The sequence below is a fragment of the Palaemon carinicauda genome, chromosome 31, assembly GCF_036898095.1.
Source record: "Palaemon carinicauda isolate YSFRI2023 chromosome 31, ASM3689809v2, whole genome shotgun sequence".
Lineage (NCBI taxonomy): Eukaryota > Metazoa > Arthropoda > Malacostraca > Decapoda > Palaemonidae > Palaemon > Palaemon carinicauda.
In genome coordinates, this window is record NC_090755.1 from 62,973,787 (window position 1) to 62,984,755 (window position 10,969).

Sequence of the window (10,969 nt, forward strand, 5' to 3'; positions counted from 1 at the left end):
AATAAAAGTATTAAGAAAACTATATACAATTTAGTAAAAATATAATTTATATAGCTAATAATTATTATATTTAAACTTTTATATTATTTTATACTATATGATTACTTAAAACTTATCATAACAACAAATACTTGACAATCATTTACGGAATCAAAGCCACGAGTAATACATTTGGACAATGTAAACATCCCTTGGAAGGGTACAAGCCTAATGTCAAACTATTTATTTTTTATGCCCAAAATTAGGACAGCTATTGAATGTAGACATAAGTTTAGGTACGCTGAAAAATCCTAGCAGGGATCTGGCTGCATTTATAAGAAGGGCAATGCATATAAAAGAAGAATTCAAGAAGTCCAAACTGACCACAATAGGTTGCCAAAACTGATGATAGCAAGGTGTTATCCTATCTAATTTCAAGATAGAATGGAATAAAGTAAAGATTGAGAATCTCATTACGATATTAATTTATTTAAGGCACAGGTAATATAAACTTAATAACAATAATAGGAATAAGCTTCACACCTATCTATAAAGTGATAGAGTGCCCGCAAACTTATTTTGCGGAGTGAGCAATAAGGAACCAGGAACCAGGTCTGTCACATAAATCTTATTGATAAAATTGTTTCCATACTGATAAACCACCTTGTATATTAAAGATAAACATTATTCTATTTAAAAAACAACTATTATAATTAGCTTCATAACATGAAATCCTCTTCATTAAAAAAAAACTAGATATTAAATAAGAACATTAAATCGTTTCAGCATATATATAAATTATATATATACATATATATATATATATATATATATATATATATATATATATATATATATAGATAGATACATATATATATATATATATATATATATATATATATATATATATATATATATATATATATATATATATGTATATATATATATATATATATATATATATATATATATATATATATATATATATATATATATATATATATATATATATATATATATATATGGCGATCTAAAGGAGAGAGAGAGAGAGAGAGAGAGAGAGAGAGAGAGAGAGAGAGAGAGAGAGAGAGAGAGAGAGAGAGAGAGAGAGAGAGAGGGGGGGGGGGGGAAGACATTCCGGAAGCCTTCTTGTTCTCCCTTCTTGAAGACCCACAATACGTTACAAAGGATTCGGAGATTGATTGGTAATATTTATTCAGTTATTTCTTTTAAAAAATTGTCAGTAAAAGACCGTACCATATAATTACTATTATTATATTATACCAAAAGTGTTATTATTAAAGTCTACAAAAGAGAGAGAGAGAGAGAGAGAGAGAGAGAGAGAGAGAGAGAGAGAGAGAGAGAGAGAGAGAGAGAGAGAGAGTTGTCCAGGAATTCCGTCGATGTAGTTAGCGAGTCAAAATGTCTTCAGGGAAGTTCTCAAGTCTCTCCAGAGGCTTCACAGAATTAATGTGTGAGAGGCTAGGAGCTTGGAGGGCATCCTGAAGGTCTCCGGAAGCTAGCTTTCGTTTTTTCAAAATAAAGTTGGTCGAAGGAGAATCATCTGGTAATCTAGCACAGATTTCTATGAGAATGTTCGGAGTGTACCAAAAAGCGATCAACGCAATGCGGAACCCATTCAACGGAATCTTAGGAGGATTATTCAAGGCATCACACACAGCTGGTGTTCATGAGCAGCAGTTGGAGTGTGAGACCTATTTAAAGGATCTCGAAGGACAATTGAGGAAAGTTCAAGAGTCTTTCGCGTTCAGGATGGTGTCTTGGCTACTGCCCAAGAGGAGTGACAACTCTGAGGCTAGGATCGGAAACGTTCCCGTCCTCCAACGACTCCTGTCCTCCATCCCTGTGGTCGGAGGATTCTGGAGTTCGAGGCAGGATCTTCAGGGATGTCAACTGAAGGTCCAGACTATGGAACAGCAACTGGATATGCTTAGGACTGATCTGAAACCTACTGGAATTCTGGGGAGATTTCTGCCAGACTTCGTCTCTGGAACTGAGGGTGGAACTATTGTCCCCCAAATGAGTGGTGGCAATTGGTTAACTGTTGTTCTGGTTGGTGTTATTGTGGCTGGAAATGTATTGTTGTGGAAATTCTTGTCCACGGAGAAGGAAGAAAAGGAACTGAAGGAGTTAGGTGAAATTATTCAACTGATGGAAGAGGAAATTGAATTTTTAGACAAAGAAGTGGAGAATGACAGGGAGGAAGACGAAGAAAAAAAAGAGCTGAGAGCAGAGATTCAACGTCTCTGCAACAGAGTCGAAGCTCTTGAAAAGGAAAGGGAAATCGAGACTGAAAAATTCTCAACAGAGTTGCAAGATCTTCAACAAACTAACGATCACCTAAAAGACGAATTATCAAATAAAGATGCTCCAATCGGAGAATATCTAAATCAATTAACTAAGATGGAACAAATAAATCTTGAAATAAGCGAGAAACTAGTAAATGTTGAAGGTGAAAAAGCAGACTCTATTCATCGTTTGGAATCTGTATTTGAGGGAGAAATTGAGGAATTAGAAAAAACAATTCAGAATCAATTGGACATTATTAAAGAGATGGAAACAGAAAAAGAAAGACTAGAGATGAAGCTCACTGGGGCTAAAGAAAAGGATTTGGTCAGGAACAAAAATTACAACAGCCTCTTAGAGGAGTTAGTAAATCTTAAGGAAGAATATTACGAGAAATCATGTGAGATGGAAGAAAAAAATCTTGAATTAAGTAAGCAATTAGAAAAAGGTGAGCGTGAAAAGGTTGCCTCTATTCATCGGTTAGAATCTGTATTTGAGGAAGAAATTGAGGAACTGAAAGAGACAATTGAGAAGCAATTAGAAATTATTAGAGAGATGGAAACAGAAAAAGAAAGACTAGAGATGAAGCTGACTGAGGCTAAAGTCAATGATTTGGTCAGGAATGAAAGGTATAACGGCCTCTTAGAGGAGTTAGTAAGTCTTAAGGAAGAATATTACGATAAGTCAATCGAGATGGAGGAAAAAAATCTTGACTTGAGAGAGCAACTAGAAAGAATTAAGAGTGAAAAAGTGGCCGCTTTTCATCGGACGGAATCTGTATTTAAGAAAGAGATCCAGGAACTGAAAGAAACGATTGAGAAGCAATCTGGGATTATTGGTCAGATGAAAAAAGAGAAGCAGAGGCTGGACCTGGATGCCAACGGACATAAGGAGGAGAAGGAGGTCGTTGGCGGGGCATCTGGTGTTGGTGAATTGCTGGGCCAGCTACAAGCCTCAAAAGGGAATCTCCCTCAAAACAACAACAATCTGGAAGAGCAGAAGCTCCAGAAGGAAACTTCCAGGGAAGAGGAGACCATAAAGGTCCCCTTAGCTCAGATGGGAAGAGGCACAACTGGATTCTTTAAAAAGAAAATCGGTGAACCTGAGTGTCATATCACCTTCCAATGTGCGAAGGTTAGAGTTAACACCAAGAGGGACTATGAGCAAAAGGGGCACGTGACTGCCGACTTGGATATCCCAAGGAAGTTCCACAGAGCCATTTATGGAGTGGAAGGAAGGAAGCTGAAGGAAATCACCCGGGAGAGTGGTGTCAAATCTATTTGTATGCCACGAAGGGATGACTCCAGTAATCTAATAACAATCATTGGCACCATTAAGCAGGTTCAATTAGCAGCCGATCATATCGATAAGCTTCTGAAGAGACACCGTTAAGTGAATACTTGGATCCGCAAATGAATGGGAAAAAAAAAAGAAAAAAAAAGAAAAAACTAAAAAAAAAAAAAAAAATACAAAAAAAAAAGAACAAAAAGAAGAAGAACTTCAATTTCAGTTTATTTTGAGAGGAAAATTAGATTTAGCCGAGTTTTGCAAGGACCAGAACTTGAGGATCTTTAACCTGACTGACCACCCACCTTGAAGAACACTTGGAAGGACTAGCCAGCTTGAGAGATGCAATGCTCAACTATCCAGCTTGAAGGATGCTTGGACCACCCTGGAGGACAACGGGCTATGCAGAGGGAAGAAACCTATCAAATTCTAGTATGCTATGTACCTTGGTGAACGAGTACAAGGCGTCCGTCAAGTGTACAAATGGTCGGATATCTAGATCTATTCCTCTGGATACCAACCTTCGGGTAGTTCTGGGGGAATAATCTAGAAGACTGGCTCTGCAGAGGGAACAAGCTAGGCTTCTTCTAGTACGCACTCTTGTCCTTCTAGGTTGACCCAAGATACTTCAGCTGGGGAAGGAAGCTGCGCCTCTTCCTAAGGAGGAGTCTGGATAGGTGTTCATCAAATGGCTGGTGATGAAGGTTGAAGAGCTGGGATGAGCAGAGTAAGTTTTGGTCCTGACACTTGGTGAGTTGATGCCCTCACAATTTTGTGAAAGGAATAGTATCTTCTTCTTTTTCTTCTTTTTTTATTAAGCTTAAGGTTTTTTTTTAGGTTTAAGGTTTTTTTTTAGGTTTAAGGTTTTTTTTAGGCTTAAGGTTTTTTTTTAGGCTTAAGGTTTTTTTTTTTAGGCTTAAGGTTTGTTTTTTTAGGTTTAAGGTTTTTTTAGGTTTAAGGTTTTTTTAGGCTTAAGTTTTTTTTTTAGGTTTAAGGTTTTTTTTTTTAGGCTTAAGGACTGGCTATGCAGGCGAAGAACCTCTGATGCTGATTAATGACCGCGTACTGTTTGGGTGGGGAAAATGAAGCTTGGCTTCATCGCCTGGTCAACAATGGCGCTTGGCTTCATCGCCTGGCCAACAATGGCACTTGGCTTCATCGCCTTGCCTGCTTGGCTTCATCACCTGGTCAACAATGGCGCTTGGTTTCACCGCCTGGCCGGCTTGGCTTCACTGCCCGGCCCAACAATGGCGCTTGGCTTCACCGCCTGGCCCGCTTGGCTTCATCGCCCGGCAAAACAATGGCGCTTGGCTTCACCGCCTGGCCCGCTTGGCTTCACTGCCCGGCCCAACAATGGCGCTTGGCTTCACTGCCTGGCCTGCTTGGCTTCATCGCCCAGCAAAACAATGGCGCTTGGCTTCACCGCCTGACCCGCTTGGCTTCACTTCCCGGCCCAACAATGGCGCTTGGCTTCACCGCCTGGCCTGCTTGGCTTCATCGCCCGGCAAAACAATGGCGCTTGGCTTCACTGCCCGGCCCAACAATGGCGCTTGGCTTCACCGCCTGGCCCGCTTGGCTTCATCGCCCGGCAAAACAATGGCGCTTGGCTTCACTGCCCGGCCCAACAATGGCGCTTGGCTTCATTGCCCGGCAAAACAATGGCGCTTGGTTTCACCGCCTGGCCCGCTTGGCTTCACTGCCTGGCCCAACAATGGCGCTTGGCTTCACTGCCCGGCCCAACAATGGCGCTTGGCTTCACTGCCCGGCAAAACAATGGCGCTTGGCTTCACAGCCTGGCCCGCTTGGCTTCACTGCCCGGCCCAACAATGGCGCTTGGCTTCACCGCCTGGCCCGCTTGGCTTCACTGCCCGGCAAAACAATGGCGCTTGGCTTCACCGCCTGGCCCGCTTGGCTTCATCGCCCGGCAAAACAAAGGCGCTTGGCTTCACCGCCTGGTCCGCTTGGCTTCACTGCCCGGCAAAACAATGGCGCTTGGCTTCACCGCCTGGCCCGCTTGGCTTCACTGCCCGGCCCAACAATGGCGCTTGGCTTCACCGCCTGGCCCGCTTGGCTTCATCGCCCAGCAAAACAATGGTGCTTGGCTTCACCGCCTGGCCCGCTTGGCTTCACTGCCCGGCCCAACAATGGCGCTTGGCTTCACCGCCTGGCCCGCTTGGCTTCATCGCCCGGCAAAACAATGGCGCTTGGCTTCACCGCCTGGCCCGCTTGGCTTCACTGCCCGGCAAAACAATGGCGCTTGGCTTCACCGCCTGGCCAGCTTGGCTTCACCGCCTGGCCAGCTTGGCTTCACCGCCTGGCCAGCTTGGCTTCACTGCCTGGCCCAACAATGGCGCTTGGCTTCACCGCCTGGCCCGCTTGGCTTCATCGCCCGGCAAAACAATGGCGCTTGGCTTCACCGCCTGGCCCGCTTGGCTTCACTGCCCGGCAAAACAATGGCGCTTGGCTTCACCGCCTGGCCCGCTTGGCTTCACTGCCCGGCCCAACAATGGCGCTTGGCTTCACCGCCTGGCCCACTTGGCTTCATCGCCCAGCAAAACAATGGTGCTTGGCTTCACCGCCTGGCCCGCTTGGCTGCACTGCCCGGCCCAACAATGGCGCTTGGCTTCACCGCCTGGCCCGCTTGGCTTCACCGCCTGGCCCGCTTGGCTTCATCGCCCAGCAAAACAATGGCGCTTGGCTTCACCGCCTGGCCAGCTTGGCTTCACTGCCCGGCAAAACAATGGCGCTTGGCTTCACCGCCTGGCCCGCTTGGCTTCACTGCCCGGCCCAACAATGGCGCTTGGCTTCACCGCCTGGCCCGCTTGGCTTCATCTCCCGACAAAACAATGGTGCTTGGCTTCACCGCCTGGCCCGCTTGGCTTCACTGCCCGGCCCAACAATGGCGCTTGGCTTCACCACCTGGCCCGCTTGGCTTCATCGCCCAGCAAAACAATGGCGCTTAGCTTCACCGCCTGGCCAGCTTGGCTTCACCGCCTGTCCAGCTTGGCTTCACTGCCTGGCCCAACAATGGCGCTTGGCTTCACCGCCTGGCCCGCTTGGCTTCATCGCCCGGCAAAACAATGGCCCTTGGCTTCACCGCCTGGCCAACTTGGCTTCACTGCCCGGAAAAACAATGGCGCTTGGCTTCACCGCCTGGCCCGCTTGGCTTCACTGCCCGGCCCAACAATGGCGCTTGGCTTCACCGCCTGGCCCGCTTGGCTTCATCTCCCGACAAAACAATGGTGCTTGGCTTCACCGCCTGGCCCGCTTGGCTTCACTGCCCGGCCCAACAATGGCGCTTGGCTTCACCGCCTGGCCCGCTTGGCTTCATCGCCCAGCAAAACAATGGCGCTTAGCTTCACCGCCTGGCCCGCTTGGCTTCACCGCCTGGCCAGCTTGGCTTCACTGCCTCTCCCAACAATGGCGCTTGGCTTCACCGCCTGGCCCGCTTGGCTTCATCGCCCGGCAAAACAATGGTGCTTGGCTTCACCGCCTGGCCCGCTTGGCTTCACTGCCCGGCCAAACAATTGTGCTTGGCTTCACCGCCAGGCCCGCTTGGCTTCATCGCCCGGAAAAACAATGGCGCTTGGCTTCACCGCCTGGCCCGCTTGGCTTCACTGCCCGGCCCAACAATGGCGCTCTGCTTCACCACCTGGCCCGCTTGGCTTCATAGCCTGGTCAACAATGGCGCTTAGCTTCACCGCCTGGACCGCTTGGTTTCATCGCCCGGCAAAACAATGACGCTTGGCTTCACCGCCTGGCCCGCTTGGCTTCATCGCCAAGCAAAACAATGGCACTTGGCTTCATCGCCTGGCCCGCTTGGCTTCACTGCCCGGCCCAACAATGGCGCTTGGCTTCACCGCCTGGCCTACAATGACGCTTGTCTTCACCACCTGGCTCGCTTGGCTTCACTGCCCGGCCCAACAATGGCGCTTGGCTTCACCGCCTGGCCCGCTTGGCTTCATCGCCCGGCCAAACAATGGCGCTTGGCTTCATCGCCCGGCCAAACAATGGCGCTTGGCTTCACCGCCTGGCCCGCTTGGCTTCATCGCCCAGCAAAACAATGGCGCTTGGCTTCACCGCCTAGCCCGCTTGGCTTCATTTCCCGGCCCAACAATGGCGCTTGGCTTCACCACCTGGCCCAACAATGGCGCTTGGCTTCACCGCCTGGCCCGCTTGGCTTCAACGCCTGGCAAAACAATGGCCCTTGGCTTCATCGTTTGGCCCGCTTGGCTTCATTGCCCGGCAAAACAATGGCGCTTGGCTTCATCGCCTGGTCCGCTTGGCTTCACTGCCCGGCCCAACAATGGCGCTTGGCTTCACCGCCTGGCCCGCTTGGCTTCATTGCCCGGCCAAACAATGGCGCTAGGCTTCATCACCTGGCCCGCTTGGCTTCATCGCCCAGCACAACAATGGCGCTTGGCTTCACCGCCAGGCCCGCTTGGCTTCATTGCACGGCCAAACAATGGCGCTTGGCTTTACCGCCTGTCCCGCTTGGCTTCATCGCCCAGCAAAACAATGGTGCTTGGCTTCATCGCCTGGCCCGCTTGGCTTCATCGCCCAGCACAACAATGGGCCTTGGCTTCATCGCCCAGCACAACAATGGCCCTTGGCTTCATCGCCTGGCCCGCTTGGCTTCGACGCCTGGCCCAACAATAGCGCTTAGGATTGTTAAATTTATTTATTTTCTTTTTTTTTTTAAGGCTTGTTTTTTTTTCAGGCTTAAGGACTGGCTATGAAGGTGAAGAACCTCTGATAATGATGAATTAGCGCGTCCTGTTTAGGTGGGGAAAATGACGCTTGGCTTCACTGCCTGGCCTACAATGGAGCTTGGCTTCACTGCCTGGACCGCTTGGCTTCACTGCACGGACCACTTGGCTTAAACGCCCGGCCCAAACATGACACTTGGCTTCACCCCCGGCCCAACAATGGCGCTTGGCTTCACCGCCTGGCCTACAATGGCGCTTGGCTTCAGCACCTGGCCGGCTTGGCTTCACCGCCTGGCCTAAAATGGCGCTTGGCTTCACAGCCTGGCCCGCTTGGCTTCAGTGCCCGGCTTACAATGGCGCTTGGTTTCACCGCCTGGCCTGCTTGGCTTCAACGCCCGGCAAAACAAAGGTGCTTGGCTTCACCACCTGGCACGCTTGGCTTCAATGCCTGGCCTACAATGGCGCTTGGCTTCACCGCCCGGCAAAACAATGGCGCTTGGCTTCGCCGCCTGGCCCACTTGGCTTCACCGCCCGGCCAAACAATGGCACTTGGCTTCACTGCCTGGCATGCTTGGCTTCAGTGCCCAGCTTAAAATGGTGCCTGGTTTCACCGCCTGGCCCGCTTGGCTTCACTGCCCGGCTTACAATGGCGGTTGGCTTCACCACCTGGCCCGCTTGGCTTTACCGCCCAGCACAGCAATGGCGCTTGGCTTCACCGCCTTGCCTGCTTGGCTTCACCACCCGGCCCAACAATGGCGCTTGGCTTCACCGCTTGGCCTGCTTGGCTTCAGTGCCCAGCTTATAATGACGCTTGGCTTCACCGTCTGGCCCGCTTGGCTTCACCACCCGGCTTACAATGGCGCTTGGCTTCACTACCTGGCCCACTTGGCTTTACTGCCCAGCACAACAATGCTGCTTGGCTTCACCGCCCGGCCTAAATATGACGCTTGGCTTCATTGCCTGGCAAAACAATGGCCCTTGGCTTCACCACTGAATTTCAAGTGTCATCAATCACGACTAACTACTAATAGGCTAGCTGGAGTTGGCCAAAAGCTACTTCAGAAGGAAGGGCAACCTCTGGCGCTGCTGAAAAACCCGTAAGTTCAATGCCCAAAATGCTGAAGTAGCTTTCAAATTGCTTCTCTAAGTAATCCAACTCAAATATAAGTCATGACACCACTAATAGGCTAGCTGGAGTTGGTCGAAAGCTATTTCAGAAGGAAGGGCAACCTCTGGCGCGGCGGAAAAACCCGTAAGTTCAATGCCCAAAATGCTGAAGTAGCTTTCAAATTGCTTTTCTAAGTAATCCAACTCAAATATAAGTCATGACACCACTAATAGGCTAGCAGGAGTTGGTCGAAAGGTATTTCCGAAGGAAGGGCAACCTCTGGCGCGGCGGAAAAACCCGTAAGTTCAATGCCCAAAATGCTGAAGTAGCTTTCAAATTGCTTTTCTAAGTAATCCAACTCAAATATAAGTCATGACACCACTAATAGGCTAGCTGGAGTTGGTCGAAAGCTATTTCAGAAGGAAGGGCAACCTCTGGCGCGGCGGAAAAACCCGTAAGTTCAATGCCCAAAATGCTGAAGTAGCTTTCAAATTGCTTTTCTAAGTAATCCAACTCAAATATAAGTCATGACACCACTAATAGGCTAGCTGGAGTTGGCCGAAAGTTATTTCCGAAGGAAGGGCAACCTCTGGGGCGGTGGAAAAACCGGTAAGTTCAATGCCCAAAATGCTGAAGTAGCTTTCAAATTACTTCTCTAAGTAATCACACTCAAATATAAGTCATGACACCACTAATAGGCTAGCTGGAGTTGGCCGAAAGCTATTTCCGAAGGAAGGGCAACCTCTGGCGCGGCGGAAAAACCTGTAAGTTCAATGCCCAAAATGCTGAAGCAGCTTTCAAATTGCTTCTCTAAGTAATTCTACTCAAATATAAGTCATGACACCACTAATAGGCTAGCTAAAGTTGGCCGAAAGCTATTTCAGAAGGAAGGGCAACCTCTGGCGCGGCGGAAAAACCCGTAAGTTCAATGCCCAAAATGCTGAAGTAGCTTTCAAATTGCTTCTCTAAGTAATCCAACTCAAATACAAGTCATGAGTTATCATAAGACATTCATGAAGTACTGATGACATTTGAATTAAGATGAAAATAAAATAGAAAAGAGGAGGGAAGGAAGAAGGGTCGTGGGAACCAAGCCTGCAATAATGGATGTAGGCAAAACCTACCTGATGAGCCCCTTGGTAAGGGCGAAACCCTTATGTATGTCACTTTGGTAATAGTATGTATGAAATAATATTATATATATATATATATATATATATATATGTATGTATGTATGTATGGATATTTGCACACAAACTCAGACCCACATGAAGGCCCACACCACCATATAGATTATCCGTATAGCTTTTATCTGAAGGGAGTGTGTAATTAGAATCCCGTTGACTTTCGACTGTTGGCCATCAGAGGGCTCTTCTTACAGCTTCAACTATTCTAAGCCGTATTTGATGGAACCTACATTGTTCAAAACTCAAGTAATTACGGCCGGCTCATAATACCTGAAGCTGTAAGCATCACCCTTAAAAGGCCACCTCTCAACATTCAATGGGATTCTGATTATACGCTCTCTTCTAGCAGAAAGCCGTATAGATAACCTCTGTGGTGATGTGTGGGCCGAGTG